The sequence below is a fragment of the Marmota marmota genome, unplaced genomic scaffold (assembly GCF_001458135.2).
Source record: "Marmota marmota marmota unplaced genomic scaffold, marMar, whole genome shotgun sequence".
Lineage (NCBI taxonomy): Eukaryota > Metazoa > Chordata > Mammalia > Rodentia > Sciuridae > Marmota > Marmota marmota.
Window position 1 is genome coordinate 430,893 of NW_025999964.1, and position 20,126 is coordinate 451,018.

General features: G+C 42.1%; 1 protein-coding gene and 1 pseudogene across 2 annotated transcripts in view; one reads left to right on the forward strand and one right to left on the reverse strand.

Annotated features, from left to right (window-relative positions):
* The window catches only part of LOC107160229, a 17,535-nt pseudogene extending 3,627 nt beyond the window's left edge, over positions 1 to 13,908 (forward strand).
* Ppp6r2 (protein phosphatase 6 regulatory subunit 2) overlaps positions 1 to 20,126 on the reverse strand; it is a 97,907-nt gene that overhangs the window by 76,949 nt on the left and 832 nt on the right. The gene's annotated exons all lie outside the window — the stretch shown is intronic.

The following is a 20,126-nucleotide window of genomic DNA, read 5'->3' on the forward strand; positions in this document are numbered from 1 at the left end:
TGCTTTTTTTTTTTTTTTTTTCCTATCAGGTTATTTTGTTTCTATCTTTAAAAAGAACTGCTTTGGGCTGGGGTTGTGGCTCAGTGCTAGAGCGCTTGCCTAGCACTTTCAAAGCCCTGGGTTCAATCCTCAGCACCACATAAAAATAAAATAAAGGTATTGTGTCCAACTACAACTAAATAAATAAAATATTAAAAAATAAATAAATAAAAAGAGCTACTTTGCCTGGCACAGTTGTGGGGGGGGGGGCGCGGGGGCAGTGTGCCTGTCATCCCAGCAGCTCAGGAGACTGACAGGAGGATCATGAATTCAAAGCCAGCCTCAGCAAATTGGTGAAGCAATTAGCCTCACCAATTAACCCTGTCTCTAAATAAAATTTAAAGGGGGGTGTGGCTGGGTATGTGGCTCAGTGGTTAACGGTCCCTGAGTTCAATCTCTGATAACAAAAAAAAAAAAGATGGGGATATAGCTTGATTGGTAGGAGTGCTTGCCCTTGCATGCACTAAGGCCCTGGGTTCGATTCCCAGCACCACACACACACAAAAGAGCTACTTTTTTAGGAGCTATCTTATTCATATATTAAAGATAAAAGCCCTTTTACTATAAGTTCCACATATTTTTCTCAGCTTACCATGGTCTTTTGATTTTGCTTATAGTAATTTTTATTGTTGTTATTGTTTTGCAACTAATTTTCTCAGTTTTCTCTCATTGCTTCTAGATTCTGAGTCATAATTAGAAAAGTTTTTTCTATTCTCAGTTATAAAGAAATCTGCCCTTGTTTTCTTTTAGTATGTCTTGATCTTCACAGTGACAAGGAATTTACCCTGACACACAGCGTGACTACCCAAGAGCTCTCCAGTTGACTCAACACCATTTACTGAAGTTCACCTTTCCTCCACTATTCTGAAATCTTGTCTTTATCTTAGACTAAATTTCCGTATGTACTTTGGGCCTACTTCTAACCTTTCCAATCTGTCCCATCAGATTGCCTAGATGTACGTTTAAGCCTTACATTTGTGTACAGCTGCTGGATTTGGCAGGTGGGATCCGACAGACAACAAAGACACTCCACACAAGGCGGTATTTACTTTAGTAATAAAACAAAAGCAAGAGCAAAAGCAAACATGAAGAGAAAAAGAGAAGATAATACGTCATCAGACAGGGGAAATGCCAACACCTGGAGTCATGTAGCTGTGGTGTCCCACCTCTGCCTAGGACTTCCCAGTTGGGACCCTGAAAAGCTACCTTGGGACACCACAGCTGCATAACTTCAGGTGTTGGCTTTTCCCCTGTCTGGTGACATATTTTCTTTTCTTTTTCTCTCTCTTTTCACATTTGCTTTTGCTCTTGCTTTCTTCTTATTACTAAAACAAACAGTATCTTGCATGGAGTGTCTTTATTTCTATCAGATGGATCCCACCTGCCAAATCCAGCAGCTGCACACAAATGTAACACTTTGACCTTGTGCTAGGTAAGTTCTAACAACACAACATTTTAATTATGAAGACTTTAAAAATATTTTAAGAGCTGGTAGAATTGGCTACTTCCTTCATCCCCCCACTTCCTTTCCCTCCCCCGCTTAAGGATTTCCACAAATTAGTTAAAAGGCATTTCAATAAGAACATGCAAGAGTTAAAATAAGAATGATTTTAAGTACCTACCTTAAGTCTGTGAGAGACCAAAAAGGACCAAGATATACAACATGAATATCTTGGGTAAAAGAAAGGGTTGGGTAGTGTGGCTCAATGGTGGAGGCTTACCTAGCGCCCTGGGTTCATCTCCAGCATGGAAAAGAAAGGAAGGAAGGAAGAAAGGGCAAGCCCTCTTCAAAGTCAGCACAGTGGCCTGCAGGAGGCTAAAGCAGGAGAATCACTTGAGCCCAGGCATTTGAGACCATGCATATTAGTAAGACTCTGTCTGTCTGTCTGTCTCTCTCTCTCACACACACACACACTGAGACCATGCATATTAGTAAGACCCTGTCTGTCTGTCTCTCTCTCACACACACAAACATACACACACACACACATTAGTAAGACCCTATCTCTCTCTCTCTCTCTCACTCACTCACACACACACACACACACACACACAGTGTTAGGAGGATTGACATTTTATGTAATTGTCTTTCTACCCAAGAACTTTGTCTCCTAAAGTTTGACTTGGGTCTTTCAAGGATGTTTTATAGTATTACTCAAGGTTGTCTCAGCCCTTACCAGCTCTTCCTTCTCTTTTTTTTTTTGGTTGTAGATGGACACAATACCTTTATTTATTTATTTTTATGTGGTGCTGAGGGTCAAATCCAGTGCCTCACATGTGCTAGGCAAACGCTCTGCCACTGAACTATAGCCCCAGTCCCATCTTCCTTGATTCTTACTCAATGGCCTCCAAGAGTATCTTTTTTTTTTTTTTTTTTTTGGTACCAGGGATTGAACCCAGGGGCATTTAATCACTGAGCCACATTCCCAGCCTTTTTTTTTTTTAAATATATTTTTAGTTGTAGTTGGACACAATATCTTCATTATGTTCATTTATTTATGTGTGGTGCTGAGGATTGAACCCAGTGCCTCACACATGCTAGGCAAGCACTCTACCACTGAGCCACAACCCCAGCCCACATTCCCAGCCCTTTTTAAATATTTCATTTAGAGACAGGGTCTTGCTGAGTTGTTAAGAGCCTCACTAAGTTGCTGAGGCTGGCTTTGACCTTGCGATCCTCCTACCCCAGCCTCCCAAGCCTCTGGGATTACAGGTGTGCACTACCATGCCTGGCCAAGAGTGTCTTCTTTAGAACATACTAAGACAGTAGGGACAAGAGCCAAAAAAGCAGGAACAACTCATGTGTCCAATGGCAGATGGGTGGATATACGAAATGTCACACAGAGGTTCAGGGTATGGCTCAGTGACAAAGCACATGCTTAGCGTGTTCAAGGACCTAGGTTCCATCCCCAGAACGAGGTGGGGTGGGGGGACAGAAAGGTATAGACATGCAATGGAAAATTCAAGCTTAAAAATGAAGGAAATTCCAACATATGGAATTTAGCACCATATTCCTAGCATGTGTGAGGCACTGGGTTCATATGGACGAAACTTGAGAACATTCTACTAAATGAAATAAGCCACTTACTATATAATTCTACTTATATTAGGAACCCAGATTACTCAAATTCAGACAGAAAGTAGAATGGCAGTTACCAGAGGCTGGGGGAGGGTGAATGGGAGTTTAGGATTGTAATGGGTACAGAGTTTCAGTTTAAGAAGATGAGCTGGGACTGAAGCTCAGTGGCAGAAGGCTCACCTACCATGTGTGAGGTCCTGGGTTAAATCCACACATTCCCAGAATGAGGAAAAAAAAAAAAAAAAACAGAGGAGGAGAGAGGCAGTGATGGATGTGCCAGATGGTGGTGATGGATGTGATAGATGCAAGTGGTCAAAAGCACTGTGAAAGATGGGAAGTGGTAAATTTTAGCTGGGGTATAGCTCAGTGGTACAACATTTGCCTAGCATGCATGAGGCCCTGGTTTCAATCCCCAACACTGATAAATAAATAAATGAATAAATAGACAGGCACTGTGTAATCCCAGGACTCAGGGGGCTGAGGCCCTAAGCAATTTAGCAAGACCCTATCTCAAAATAAGAAATAAAAAGGGTTAAGAATGTGGTTCAGTGGTCGAGCACCGGTTAGTTCAATCTCCAGGACCTATAAATAAATAAAACTAAGTAGCTATAAGAGTTTAAAAGTAGTTGCTCCTATAGAATAGGACTAGGGGATGGAGAGAGCTACATGTAAGGGCATATTTTAAAATCAGAAGTCTTGGGCTGGGGCTGTAGCTCAGTGGCAGAGCGCTTGCCTAGCACATGTGAGGCACTGGATTTGATCCTTAGCACCACATAAAAATAAACAAATAAAATAAAGGCATGCTGTCCATCTATAACTACAATTTTTTTTTAATTTTTTAAATTGTCAATAGACCTCTATTTTATTTATTTAAATGCAGTGCTGAGAATCGAACCCAGTGCCTCACACATACTAAGCAAGCACTCTACCATTAAGCCACACTCCCAGCCCCACAAATTTTTTTTTTTTTAATTAGAAGTCTTATATTACTTTGTTAAAGATTCAGTTTTTAGGGATGGGGTTGTGGCTCAGTGGCACAGGGCTTGCCTAGTATGTGTGAGGCATTGGGTTCAATTCTCACCAACATATATACATAAACAAAATAAAGGTCCATTGACAACTAAAAAAATACTTTAAAAAAATCTCTGTAAGAAGATAATTAGAAATTATTTTGAAACCCTATACTCTAATAAAATAGAAGATAGTGAAGGCATCGATAAATTCCTTAAGACATATGAACTACCCAGATTGAGTCAGGAAGATATAAACAACCTAAACAGACCAATATCAAGTGAGGAAATAGAAGAAGCCATCAAAAGACTACCAACCGAGAAAAGCCCAGGACCGGATGGATATACAGCAGAGTTTTACAAGAACTTTAAAGAAGAACTAATACCAATACTCCACAATCTATTTCAGGAGATAGAAAAAGAGGGAGAACTTCCAAATTCATTCTATGAGGCCAATATCACCCTGATTCCCAAACCAGATAAAGACACCTCAAAGAAAGAAAACTACAGACCAATATCCCTAATGAATTTAGATGCAAAAATCCTCAATAAAATTCTGGCAAATCGGATACAAAAACATATCAAAAAGATCGTGCACCAATAACTGATGTAATTCTGCAATCTGTATATGGGGTAAAAATGGGAGCTCATAACCCACTTGAATCAAAGTGTGAAATATGATATATCAAGAACTATGTAATGTTTTGAACAGCCAACAATAAAAAATTTAAAAAAAAAAAAAAAAGATCGTGCACCAAGATCAAGTAGGATTCATCCCTGGGATGCAAGGCTGGTTCAATATACGGAAATCAATAAATGTTATTCACCACATCAATAGACTTAAAAATAAGAACCATATGATCATCTCGATAGATGCGGAAAAAGCATTCGACAAAGTACAGCATCCCTTTATGTTCAAAACTCTAGAAAAACTAGGGATAACAGGAACATACCTCAATATTGTAAAAGCAATCTATGCTAAGCCTCAGGCTAGCATCATTCTGAATGGAGAAAAACTGAAGGCATTCCCTCTAAAATCTGGAACAAGACAGGGATGCCCTCTCTCTCCACTTCTGTTCAACATAGTTCTCGAAACACTGGCCAGAGCAATTAGACAGACGAAAGAAATTAAAGGCATCAAAATAGGAAAAGAAGAACTTAAATTATCACTATTTGCAGATGATATGATTCTATACCTAGCAGACCCAAAAGGCTCTACAAAGAAACTATTAGAGCTAATAAATGAATTCAGCAAAGTGGCAGGATATAAAATCAACACGCATAAATCAAAGGCATTCCTGTATATCAGCGACAAATCCTCTGAAATGGAAATGAGGACAACCACTCCATTCACAATATCTTCAAAAAAAATAAAATACTTGGGAATCAACCTAACAAAAGAGGTGAAAGACTTATACAATGAAAACTACAGAACCCTAAAGAGAGAAATAGAAGAAGATCTTAGAAGATGGAAAAATATACCCTGTTCATGGATAGGCAGAACTAACATCATCAAAATGGCGATATTACCAAAAGTTCTCTATAGGTTTAATGCAATGCCAATCAAAATCCCAACGGCATTTCTTGTAGAAATAGAGAAAGCAATCATGAAATTCATATGGAAAAATAAAAGACCCAGAATAGCAAAAACAATGCTAAGCAGGAAGTGTGAATCAGGCGGTATAGCGATACCAGACTTCAAACTATACTACAGAGCAATAGTAACAAAAACAGCATGGTACTGGTACCAAAACAGGCGGGTGGACCAATGGTACAGAATAGAGGACACAGAAACCAATCCACAAAACTACAACTATCTTATATTTGATAAAGGGGCTAAAAGCATGCAATGGAGGAAGGATAGCATCTTCAACAAATGGTGCTGGGAAAACTGGAAATCCATATGCAACAAAATGAAACTGAATCCCTTTCTCTCGCCATGCACAAAAGTTAATTCAAAATGGATCAAGGAGCTTGATATCAAATCAGAGACACGCCGTCTGATAGAAGAAAAAGTTGGCTACGATCTACATACTGTGGGGTCGGGCTCCAAATTCCTCAATAGGACACCCATAGCACAAAAGTTAATAACTAGAATCAACAAATGGGACTTACTCAAACTAAAAAGTTTTTTCTCAGCAAAAGAAACAATAAGAGAGGTAAATAGGGAGCCTACACCCTGGGAACAAATCTTTACTCCTCACACTTCAGATAGAGCCCTAATATCCAGAGTATACAAAGAACTCAAAAAATTAGACAATAAGAGAACAAACAACCCAATCAACAAATGGGCCAAGGACCTGAACAGACACTTCTCAGAGGAGGACATACAGTCAATCAACAAGTACATGAAAAAATGCTCACCATCTCTAGCTGTCAGAGAAATGCAAATCAAAACCACCCTAAGATACCATCTCACTCCAGTAAGATTGGCAGCCATTATGAAGTCAAACAACAACAAGTGCTGGCGAGGATGTGGGGAAAAGGGTACACTTGTACATTGCTGGTGGGACTGCAAATTGGTGCAGCCAATTTGGAAAGCAGTATGGAGATTTCTTGGAAAGCTGGGAATGGAGCCACCATTTGACCCAGCTATTCCCCTTCTTGGTCTATTCCCTAAAGACCTAAAAAGAGCATGCTACAGGGACACTGCTACATCGATGTTCATAGCAGCACAATTCACAATAGCAAGACTGTGGAACCAACCTAGATGCCCTTCAATAGACGGATGGATAAAAAAAATGTGGCATTTATACACAATGGAGTATTACTCAAGCACTAAAAAATGACACAATCATGGAATTTGCAGGGAAATGGATGGCATTAGAGCACATTATGCTAAGTGAAGCTAGCCAATCCCTAAAAAACAAATGCCAAATGTCTTCTTTGATATAAGGAGAGCAACTAAAAACAGCAGGGAGGAAGAGCATGAGAAAAAGATTAACACTGAACAGGGACGAGAGGTGGGAGGGAAAGGGAGAGAGAAGGGAAATTGCATGGAAATGGAAGGTGACCCTCATTGTTATACAAAATTACATATAAGAGGATGTGAGGGGAAAGGGAAAAAAATCAAGGGAGAGAAATGAATTACAGTAGATGGGGTAGAGATAGAAGATGGGAGGGGAGGGGAGGGGGGATAGTAGAGGATAGGAAAGGCAGCAGAATACAACAGTCACTAGTATGGCAATATGTAAAAACGTGGATGTGTAACCGATGTGATTCTGCAATCTGTATACGGGGTAAAAATGGGAGTTCATAACCCACTTGAATCAAATGTATGAAATATGATATGTCAAGAGCTTTGTAATGTTTTGCACAACCGATAAAATAAAATAAAATAAAGGTGACTGCTTTAAAAAATAAATAAATAAAAAATCTCTGCAAGAGAATAATACGTACGCGAATACATGGAAACAAAGCTGCGGTTCTGGAAGGTGACATTTTCTAACACAACAAAGACAGGGAACTGAAGACACAGTGGAGACTGGTCCCAGAACAGGTGCCAGTGGTGAATGCTGTGAGGTGACTCCTTCCCCTAGCCAGGGCCAGGTGGAACCCCAGGCCCATCGCAAAAGCAGGGAGCAGGCTGATGAGCAGTGAGGGCTGGCAGCTGGCTCTGCGTCTCCTCCCTACAGGTTATCAGCTCCTGACTCTAGCATATTCCCATAGGAAGGGACAAGAAGCACAGGAGAGAAGCAGATAATCTGTCTGGGGAACAAACCTTGCATGTGTGTTGGGGTCAAGGGCCAGAAGAACATAGATTAGCCTCCAGACACCAAAAAGGTAAGACAGGGAGAAGGGAGACTCTGGCTCCACTTAGAAGTAAACACCCTAAAGCACTACGCTCGGCAGTAAAAACCTCTACTATGGCAATGGTGCCCGGCCACCAGATTGCTGATTCTCCTACCCTAGCCTAAAGCAGGGGTTGAAACCCAAAGGCCAGCACAAGGCAGGGCACCAGTGGAGGGAAGGAGAAGACACACATAGTGTAAAGACTGAACACAAGAGAGCACATGCTCACCTAAGGAGCGGGACAGGCCCTCTCCAGTCAGCTGCAGGCATGCAAGAACCCAGGCCAGGGAGAGACATCTGCCAGTTTCCATAAGAATGGCAGACACATGATTTTTTAAATCTCAAAAAATCTTCAAATGATGACAATAAGTTTAATTTTTTAACATTATGTGGGTCACTACTATGCAACATAAGCAAAATGCATCCTCAGACCAGCAGCAGCTGGGGCCAGCCTGCCTTCCTGCCCACCCCTCACTCCCAGACAGCCTTCGTAAGATAACTTAGCTCAGGATGCCACAACAGAATACCACAGGACAGGTTGTTTATAAACAACAGACATTTATTTCTTAATAGTTTTACAGCCTGGAGGTCCAAAATCAAGGTACTGGCCAATGCTGTTGCTGATAAGACCTGTCTTCCTGGCTTGCAGACAGCTGGCAGGCAGCCAGCCGCCTTCTTGCTATGTCCTCACAGCATGAAGAGAGCATGCCAGCGTTTCACATAAAGCACACTAATATGGCTCTTCACATAAAGCACACTAATTGCATCTTGAGGGCCCCACCCTTGTGACTTCATCTAACCTAATCATCTAAAAGTCCTACCTCCAAATGCAATCATACTGGGAGTCAGGCTTCCAACATATGACTTTGTGGGGGAACACAATTCAGTCCACAGCACCTTACCTGCTTCATGGCCCCATCCCACCCCATCAAGAACTGTGAGGATGCTATAAGACTGTACATGGAGCACCCGCCCTGCAATGGGTACACAGTGAGGACTCAGCACTGGCAGCTGGCTCAAGTGCTATGCTGAGTACAGCTTGCTTTCATGGTCACACTGCTGGATCTTCAAACTTCTGCAGTATCAATTTTCACCCCAGCAAATTCTCAGAAAGGTGACTTCAATACACAGCTCCACCAGACATCCTGAGCAAGGGCACTTTCAGGCCTAAACCAGGCCTTCCATACCTCCTGTTTTTCATAAGCATATGACCCTAGCTGTTAGATACCATGAGGATGCAAGAGAAAAGTGAAAATCCACCATCTGCTCATTCCTAAGAACTGTGGCAGCTCTCAGAACAGAGCTGGTAAGCATTGTGAGGACGCACTCTTATCACTGGTCCTCAGGCCCTCACCCCTACTCTTTAGTCCTAGAGCCAAACAGAGAAGCCCTGGAGGCAGACAGGCCTGACCATGGTACAGAGCTCCCTGGTCACAAAGGCCCAAATGTAAGGGCCCATTCCATCACCGCCAAGCTTGGCAAATTTGGGCAAGTGACCACTACACAAGTCATGCAGGTAAACGTGTGACTCCATGATAGACGGCTTCATGACTGCCACTAGAGACCTAGCACAATTGCCACCAACAGATGACTCTTCAGGGCCCAGAAAGAAAAGAAATCAACTACAACAAACCAAAGACACATCATAGCACACCACATATAACAGAGGGCTCACAAACACACATTCTCAATACTACACTCCTGAAAACACCAGATCCAGAATGGGACTCCTTTGTCAGGGGATGGCAGGAGCAAGATCTATTCGGCTGAGACTCCCGAGGGAAAAACACCTGGAGACAAGCTGGATGAAAAGCTTCACCAACCAGAGAGCAGCACTGAAAAGCACCAGGGAGGAAATGGGCAATGAGCAAAGCGGAAGTCTAAACAAGTTAGACACAGAGAGCCAAGGAGCTCTGACTTCAGGAGCATACAGTCCCAAGAAAGAAGTAGTGACCACAGTTGGTCTTTGCAGAAACCTTACTATCGGCAGGCACTGCACAAGCCTGGCCATCCAAAGCTCAGCACAACTCAGTCTCACAGGCTGTCTGCTGTAACCACAGTTCACAGAAAGTAGAGGGAAACTGAGCCAGACACTGTGGAGCTGACCTGTAATCCCAGCTCAGGAAGGAAGATGGCAAGTTCAAGGACAGCCCTAGCAACTTGGCAAGATGCTGTCTCAAAATAAAAGTAAAAATAAAAATTTAAAAAAAAAAAAAGCCAGAGGACTTAATAATTCTATAACCAGAGCAAGGTCACCATCAATCTTTGTCATTCCCTTCATACCTCCTTTGATGGTCAGTACCATCTACTAACTCAGCCAGATGCTGGTTATCACGTGGGGACTGAGAATGAGAACATGGATTGTGTTATCAGTCAAACCTGAGTTCAAATCCTCAACGCTCTGTGCCTCAGTTTCCTCTACTGTACAGTATAGATGGTGACAGTGTATAGCTCAAAGGGTAGTGCAAATACCACACAAGATACCCTGTCTAAATGTTCAACTCATGCCTGGCAAACAGCAAGTACCTAGTAAATGTCAGTAACTATTGTCATCAGTCAGGAGCAAGGGGTGGGAAGGTGCGGAGTGTTAGAGAAGGCACCTACGAGTAGACCAGCTTGGGTTTTACTCATTTTACATTAGTGACCACAAACCACAAGTAAACATTAAATATAGCCTAGCAGTTCTGCCTTATCTCACCAGAAAGCTGGTTTTCCTCTCCTAAGACAACTGTGACAAATTTAAAATGGACACACATTTTTACATAGCTCTTCATCTTAAGAAGGAAGTCAAAGAATGTATAATTACAGTGCACTAATAAAAATGGAGAAAGAGAAAAAAAAAAAAAGAAGTCTATTTGACTATCTCTTGACTCTAGGCTGGCTTTGTGACCTGCCATAACCAAAAAAAGGTGTCAATTGTAAGCCTCAGCTTCAAGAGGCCTCAAAGCTTCCACTTTTGCCATCTTGGAATCCCATGAGCAGTGTGTGAACACACATAGTCCAACCTCCCTGATGAGGGCAGAACACTGGAAGAGGCCTAACCATCTAGCTGAAGCCCATTCCTGTGTGCTAGCCAAGTTACAACCTGGGGAGCAGAAAGGAGTATCCCCCTCTGCTATGCCCAGCCCAAACTACCAACCCAGATTCATGACCAAAAAAAGACCACTGTTTAAAGCCATTAATTGCCAGGTGGTTTGTTATGTAACACAACTATTTTACTTCTTTCTTTCAGCACGGGACCACTCTAGCACTGAGCTATATCCCTAGCCCTTTTTATTTTACTTTTTTAATATTTATTTTTTAGTTGTAGTTGGACACATTATCTTTATTTTATTTATTTATTTTTATGTGGTGCTGAGGATCGAACTCAGGGCCTCGCATGTGCTAGGCAAGTGCTTTACTGCTGAGCCACAATCCCAGCTCTTATTTTTTTTTTTTGTGGGGTACCAGGGATTGAACTCAGGAGCACTCAACCACTAAGCCACATTCCCAGCCCTATTTTGTATTTAATTTAGAGACAGGCTCTCAGTGAGTTGCTTAGGGCCTCACTTTTGCTGAGGCTGGCTCTGAACTCACTATCCTCCTGCCTTAGCCTCCTGAGCTGCTGGGATTACAGACCTAGGCTACCACGCCAGGCTCCTTTTTATTTTTATTTTTATCTTGAGACAGAGTCTCACTAAGTCACCCAGGCTGGCCTTGAACTTGCCTCAGCCTCCTGAGTCACTGGGATCACGGCATGGCCCCCACATCCAGCAGTGCCTTCTTTGACAACACATCCTATGTTCTTCCAATCCCAACGCCAGTCCTTGTCGGCCTCTATTACTCTGCTCTAACTCTGCTCAATCATCCTAGTCTCTCTTCTCTCCCTATGTTGGGTGTGTATAATGGGTTTAAGAAGGCAAGTCTCTAGTCTCAGCAATTTGGGAGACTGAGGCAGCACAATCACTTGAGCCTAGGTGTTCAGGGTCAGCCTGAGAAACATGGCAAGATCCTGTACACACACACAAACTCTGAACACTGGACAGATATAAAAACCAGCTATCTGATGGCAAGGAATGTGTAGAAACTAGAGGGGCACAAGTACTGAAAGAAAAATTAAGTAGATGAGCGCTATACTGAACAGCTCTGATCTGTGAGCATACCTCTGTTCTCATAAAACACAAGAGAATAGTGCTTAAGTAAACTCAGCAGCCTTACTAAACTGAGGAAAATGTTCAGTTCAGGACTGGAGAATGAAAACTGAGAGAAAAATTACAATAAAAAGGGGAGCCCCCAAATCTGCATTAAACTCCTCTCTAATCCTTAGCTGACTCAGAAACTGCATTGGTGGATGAGACTCCAAGAAAGAAGCAGAAAGCAGCTGTTAGAAGCTGAGAGAGCCACAAACATCACAGCAGCTGTCCTGAAATGGGAAAACAGCACATTTAGAGTTCAAGTTCTGCCAAATCAGAAGGGTTTTCTATTATAACCCAGAAGGACCACATCTTAGGAGGAAGGACCATGTTCTAGAACTCTTGGTTATGCCCTAAAACTTAGGGCAAACCAAAAACACACCTACTCTAGCAAAGCCTGGAATAAAGGCTGCAAATCACAAGATGATCTCCAGCAACAACAGCCTGCCCTAACAAAACTCAACACTCTTCCTGGGGCATAGCTTAGTGATAAAGAGCACGCACAGGCCCTGGGTTCAATCCACAGCATGAGTAATAAACTCAATGCTCTTCCTCTGTGTGGGTGCTCATGCATGTTAAGACAGAGTCTTGCTATGTTTCCCAAGCTGGTCTGGACTGCTAGGTTCAAGTCATCCTCTTGCCTCAGCCTCCTGGATAGCATGTGCCAACCAGGTCCAGCAAAACTCAACTTTTTTTTTTTAGTACTGGAGATTGAACCAAGGCCTCACACAAGAGTTCCACCACTGAGCTATATCCCTACACCCCTTTGTTATGAGACACAGTCTTGTAAATTTACCAGGCTACCTGTAAATTGTGATCCTCCTGCCTCAGCCTCCCACTAACTGGGATTATAAGCATACGCCATGGCACCCAACAAAACACAACACTCTATAAGAGGAAACAACATAAACCTGAGTCTATAGAAGGGACCATATACAATGTCCATTATACAATGAAAAATTACTAGACAAGGCTGGAGATATAGCTCAGTAGTAGAATGCTTGCCTGGGTGCAATCCCCAGCACTGGGGAAAAAAAAAATATTAGCCATGTGCTGTGCACGTTGGCATACACCCATGTTCCAAGTAACTTAAGAGGTTAAGGCAGGAGGATCCCAAGTTCAAGGCCAGCCTGGGCAACTTAACAAAAAAGACCCTGTCTCAAAATAAAAAATAAAGTTTTCCAGCAATGATAAGCTCCCCATGAAAACATACCTAAGAGTTCTTTAGCCTAGGTTTCTGTGGAGATCTCGCTCCTTTCTACATGCTTCCCTCACACTGATTTTGGATCATAGAGGGTCCCATTCACCCTCCATACTGCTAGATAATAACTGTTCTCATAGACAGGAGCAGAGAGAAGGTAAGATGGCAGCCCAGCTGCACAGACCAGGCGCAGCAAGGGTTAAGCTCTCCTTTCTTTCAAAGATCTCCTACATCCCTCTCCAGAAGAGAAGAGGGAATGCAAGAAGCAACACCTGGTGCAGAGCCCTCATTCCCACTTCACAGATGTGAAATGCCCAAGATGCTATAAAATAACCACAGCCTTCAGCCATATGCAAACAGTAGTTCTGTGTGTTGGCTACTCCCCTGTCCTCTGCAGCCTTCAAGAGGAAAAGCAAGGCTTACAGAAGAAAATTCCTATAGGAGAGAGCAGCACTAAAAGCAACCTGAATCAAGATAAGTGGGAACCCATCCCAATTAACACATTTTGAATATAGATTAAATAAATAAAATAAAAAGGCCTGGGGATGTAGGTCAGTGGTAAAGTGCCCCTAAGAAAGAAAAGAGCCAGCACAGTGGCCCATCCCTGTAATCTCAGCAGCTCTGGAAGCTGAGGAAGGAGGGAACACAAATTTAAAGCCAGTCTTACCAACTTAGTGAGGCCCTAAGCAACTCTGCAAAAAACCTGTCTCAAAATAAAAAATAAAAGGTCTGGAGATATATATAGCTCAGTGGAAAGTATTTCTATGTTCAATTCTCAGTATAAAAGAAAGAGAGGGAGACAGGAAGGGAAGAATCATAGAACAGGAAAACCGACATCCATCCCCTTCTCCCACGCCCTCACCATGTATGAATATGCATACATGCACAACTTTCTACACATTACAAAGGACTTGTAACCAGAACCAATTTTTAACTCCTTAAAATAAACAATGAAAAGACAGACAATCCAATAAATCATGGGCAAAAGACTTGGATAGATACTCCACAAAGATATACAAATGTCCACTAAGCACATGGAAAGCTGCTCACCCCTCATTCATTAGAGAAATGCAAATTAAAACCGAATAAGAAACAACTGCCTTCTGCGAGGCTAAAACTGATAAGACTGAGGCTGAGAATGTGCAGCTCAGTAATTCAGTTCTTACTAGCACGCTTGAGACCCTGTGTTTGATCCCCCACACCAGGGGGTAAGTTAGTAAGACTGAAAATACCAAGTACTAACATAGACGTGAAAAAACAAACTTATACATTACCGATGGGAGTGTAAAATGGTATCAGTTTGGAAAACTCTTAAAATTTCTTAAAAACTAAAACATACATCTGTATAACTATAATAACAAATACAACAATTTTATTCCTAGATATTCCTACAAAAGAAATAATGTATGTCCACAAAAAAAAACTGTATAAGAACCTTTATAGTGACTTTAGAAATAATAGAAAAAACATAAAAATAACCCAATGTTCATCAATGAAAAAACAGATAAACAACTCACACTATTTTCATACAATAACACCCAAATAAAAAGAAACAAACTAAAGGTACACGCCTCAAAAATCAACAAAGCTCAAAAATATTAAATTGAGCAAAAGACAAACACAAAAACGGGATGATTTCATTTACCTAAAGCTCAAGAACCAGCAAAACTAATCTATAGTGACAAAAATCATAACAACGGTTACCTAAAGATTTGGGGAAATGGTTTTAAATTACTTAAAGGAGACACAAGAAAACTTTCAGGGTTGATGGAAATGTTCTATATCTCAACATGAGGGGCAGACACATAAGTGTGTATACACTTGTTAAAACACATCCAATTTAGACATTTAAGATCTGCTCTTTTGCCAGGCGTGGTAGCCCATGCCTGTAATCCCAGCAGCTCAGGAGGCTGAGGCAGGAGAATCACAAGTTCAAAGCCAGCCTCAGCAACTGCAAAGTGCTTAGAAACTCAGTGAGACCCTGTCTCTAAATAAAATACAAAATAGGGCTAGGGATGTGGCTCAGTGGTCAAGAGCCCGAGTTCAATTCCTGGTACCTTAAAAAAAAAAAAGATCTGCTCTTTTACTGCATGTCAAATATTCTTGGATAATTTTTAAATGCAACATTTTTTAAATTTTTTAAATTGTTGATGGACCTTTATTTTATTTATTTATATACAGTGCTGAAAATGGAACCCAGTGCCTCACATATGCTAGGCAAACACTCTACCACTGAGCTACAACCCCAGCCACTAAATGCAATATTTTAAACAAAATAAAATATTATACACCCAGCAGCTCAGGAGGCTGAGACGGGAGGATTGCAAGTTCACAAACAGTTTCAGCAATTTAGAGTGAGGCTCTAAGCAACTTAGTGAGACCCTGTCTCAAAATAAAAAATAACCGGTTGTGGTTGCACACACCTATAATCCCAGTGGTGGGGAGGATGAGGCAGGATCACGAGTTCAAAGCCAGCCTCAGTAACTTAGTGAGGTCCTAAGCAACATAGTGAGACTCTGTCTCTAAATTAAAAAAAAATAAAAAGGGTTAGGTATGTAGCTCAATGGTAAAGCACAATTGGGTTCAATCCCTGCGAAAAAGATCGTATGAAAAGCCAGGCGCAGTAGCACAAGCCCCTAATCCCAGTGGCTCAGGAAGCTGAGGCAGGAGGATCGAGAGTTCAAAGACAGCCTCGGCAACTTAGTGAGGCTCTCAGCAACTCAATGAGACCCTGCCTCTAAATAAAAATACAAAATAGGACTGTGGATGTAGCTCAGTGGTTGAGTGCCCCTGAGTTCAATTCTCAGTAACAACAACAATAAAAACATGAAAATGCCAAGTGTGGTAGTGCATGCCTGTACTCCCAGCGGCTTGGGGCTGAGGCAGGAGGCTGAAGCAAGGAGGATTGTGAGTTCAAAGCCAGCTTCGGCAACTTAGCAAGGCACTAAGCAACTCAGTGAGACCCTGTCTCTAAATAAAAATACAAAATAGGGCTGGGGATGTGGCTCGTGGTTGAGTGCCCTTGAGTTCAATCCCCAGTACCAAAAAAAAAAAAAAAAAAAAAATGAGAGCTGGGCTGGGAAAGCAGCTCAGCAGTAGAGTACTTGCTTCGCCTGTGCAAGGAAAGTCCTAGGTTGCATTCTCAGTTCTGCAAAAACACAGAAACAAATGAGAGCTGCTCGCTATATGCAGATATCACATGATTTCCAACATGACTTTTAAAAAAGTAAGATACTGGACTAGGAATATAGCTCAGTGGTAGAGCATTTGTCTAACATTTATAAGGCCCTAAATTTATCTTCAGAACCATACACACAAAAAAGTGAGATACTGAAGAATGTATGGAATACACTACTCATTTTTTTGACAATATTGAAAATTTGTTATTTAATAGATAACTTCTAAATTAATGACAATAACTTGTATATACACTAATTAAAAATATTTTCCCACTAAGGACCAAATAGAACAGTTTTTAATCTTTTCACCAAAAACAATTTTATTATCGAAAGACTGACCATATTTAGTTTATTTAGGATTTTAATTTTAAAACTATATAAAGCTGCCAACCGGGCCTCCTAATGAGCATGAGATGACCTAGTTAAACCCTTATAATGTGTGTAAAAACAATTTTAAATCTTTGTTTAACCTATACATCAAACTGAGATTTGTTGGCCTCAGACTGGTAATCACAGGTCCATGCAACTGTCACACAGCATGTACACAAAAGTAGGTAAGAAGTATTATATATAAAGTGAGTACAGAACATTGTATGAAATATTTGGTCTTGTATATTCAGGGGCATAACACCTAATTCTCATGGGCATACAATGCATCCTGGAACTCAGAAATAGACACATTCACGAGCCTACAAGGGAGAGCTAAGCAAGAGCAATGGAACAAATAAAACATCCTGTGCCCTGGGGGTGAAGTGGAGGCTTCCTGTGGCATCCAGGCCAGACCAGGAGCGTAAGTAGATGTCAATGTATGTGGGGAGGGACTCTCAGGCAGGAGAGAGCAAGAGGAGCCAAGACCCTGACCACTCAGAAGACAGTGGCATATTTATAGTGGGTGAAAAACACATGCTACTCATTTCTATAAAATGTGTATCTCTTTCTCACACACATATGCACAGGACTGTCTATTAATAAGCTATCTTTAGAAGGATAAAAAGGAAAACAGCAACATCAGATGCCTGGAGAAAAGGAAGAGGATAGCTGAGGGACCAGGTGAGAGAACTGCTTTCATGTATTCACTTTGGTACCTTTCAAATTCTAGTTGAGATGACCATGTGCATGAGCTACTCACAGGAGGCAACAGTGAAAGGGCTCAGGCTGTGGAGACTGACCATCTGAGTTGAGTACTGGCTCTCTGGTTTATTTTGACCTCAGACATTTTACTTATTTTATTGTGCCTCAGTATTCTTACATGAATATTATTAAGAATATCAAGCGTAACTACATTGCTAAATTGTTTTAAAGAGTACATGAGATATGGATAATGTACTTTAAAATGTGCCTGGGCCTGTTTTTACAAATATTTACTAGAGCATACATACATATTCACACACAAATTCACAGAGTGCCGGGTACATAATCAGCCATTGTTATTTTTATTCAAACATCTTAAAAACAAAATATTCTAAAAGTTAGCCTTTAACCTATAAAAAAGGCAGGGGAGATTTTCAGTCAAACTGCTTGGGATATAGATCCTGGCTCTATCACTTATTTGTTGTATATTTCAGTCTCTTCATCTATGAAACAGGGAAATCACACTTTCTATGTCCTAGGGTTACTCTGAGAATTAAATGAAATGATTCACATGTAGCATTTAATGCAATGGCATATAATAATGCTCAATAATTCTGCTGTGTGTGAGAGAGATTTTAAGTAACTAGTCATTTCCAAGGCTTTAAACATTAGCCTCCTGCTTAAAGTTGTATACTTGCAGCCTGGTCTTTCTTTGAGTTCCAGATTCTTCCGCAAGATGCTTTCTCCCTAATGGCCCTTGGACTTCTCTCACTACTCCAACATATAATAGCTCCCCGATGCCTATCATTACCCCAATCTAACTTCCCCGTTTCAGGAATCAGTGACACTATCTATCCATTTGTTCCATCAGGAATCCTAGAAATCATGCTCAGTCCTCTCATTCTCTCACACCTCTTTTCTTTCTTTTTTCCTTACTATACTAAGGACTGAACTAGAGACAATGTACCACTGAGCTACACCTCCAGACCATTTTATTATTTACCATTTTATTCTTTATTTCAAGACACAGTTGCCAAGGCTGGCCTTGAACTTATGATTGCCCTGTCTCAGCCTCTAAAATCACTGGGATTACGGGTGTGCACCACTGTGCCCTGCAATACAAGTATATGCCACAGCATTTGGCCTTACACTTCTCTTCTAATCTATCAAGTTCCAACAGCTCAATTCCCAAAATATCTCCCTAAGATAACTACTGAGGTCTAAGTCACCACCACACCACAACTATACTCTCCTCCTATTCATATGCCATATCCTTATGATTGTGGCACTCCTCAACTCAATCTACAACTAGGGTTCCCCATAACTCGGACTCAGTCTAACACTTCACTAATGCCTGAAAGAAATAATTTGAGTAGAAGACCAACTCTTCCACCCAGGCTCCTGTCTCACCCCTACCCTCCCTACATTAATCTTATCCTGATTCCTGGAGGGGATTCAGCCCTTTCATCTTTCAGTTTTTACACCTGCTGTCCTCTCATCCTGGAAGGCTCTATCTTCCCACTGTTCTCATTGCTAGATTCTTCTCGCCTCCAGGGCTTGGATGACATGAGAACTGGGGAAGTCAAAAGGGAAGACAGAAAGGAAAGGGTATCGAGAAATGTGATGGCGGAGTATTAGCAATGGGTGATGCACCATGTCAAGAAGCAGTTACCAGGGATGGTGATGGGGGGCAAGTCCCAGAAAGGAAAAGGGTACAGGGTCAGAATTGGGGGGGGGGTGCAATGAGAGACAGGGACCAAAGTGGAAGTGATGGACTTGGAGGGCTGGTGGTGACAGGGCAAGGGATCAATAGCAACTGGGAACCGTCAGTAACAAGTGAATGGTAAGCTACAGATACAAAGTAGCAGGTGGGGAAGTGGGGGTGGACCACAAAGGGAGCTCAGCTCTGGGCACAATGGGGGAGGCCTGTAAATCCCAGCAACTTGGAAGGCTGAGGCAGGGGGACTGCAAATTTGAGGCGAACCTCAGCAACTTTGCAAGACCCTATCTCAAAATAAAAAGGACTGGGATGTAATTCAGTGGTAGAGCACACCTGGGTTCAATCCTGAGTACCTTAAAAAAAAAAAAAAAAGGCAGGAGGAGCCCAGTAAGAGGCATAGAGGAAGGTGACAGGTATGAAGGAAAAGATGATGGGGATTGAGAAAAGAATGGGGCAGTTAGGGGTAGGGAGATAGGCCAGAGAAGATGACAGAAGCGACCGGTGGGTGATATCTAGACCCTTAATATGGGGGATGCTGGGAAAGAGGAGTGATGATGGGGGGCACTGACGGGTGGGTCTCGCGCAGCAGGCAGGGCACTGGTGGGAAGAGTGTAAAACACGAAGGGTGCGGGAGCGCTGCCATCCGGGGCCCACCCACCTCGACAGGCGCAGAGGGAAGGGACGGGGTAGCAGGAAGGGGAGACACCGGGCTGCTGCCGACCAGGAGGCCACTGACAGGCTGCGAAAGGCACAGAGGCAAAGACCACCGACGGCACGGGGTGTCGTGACAGGTCTGGCCCTGCCGACAACACGGGTCACCGCCAGCGGCGCCAGCTGCGGAGGGCCTGGCGCGGTGGGGTCAC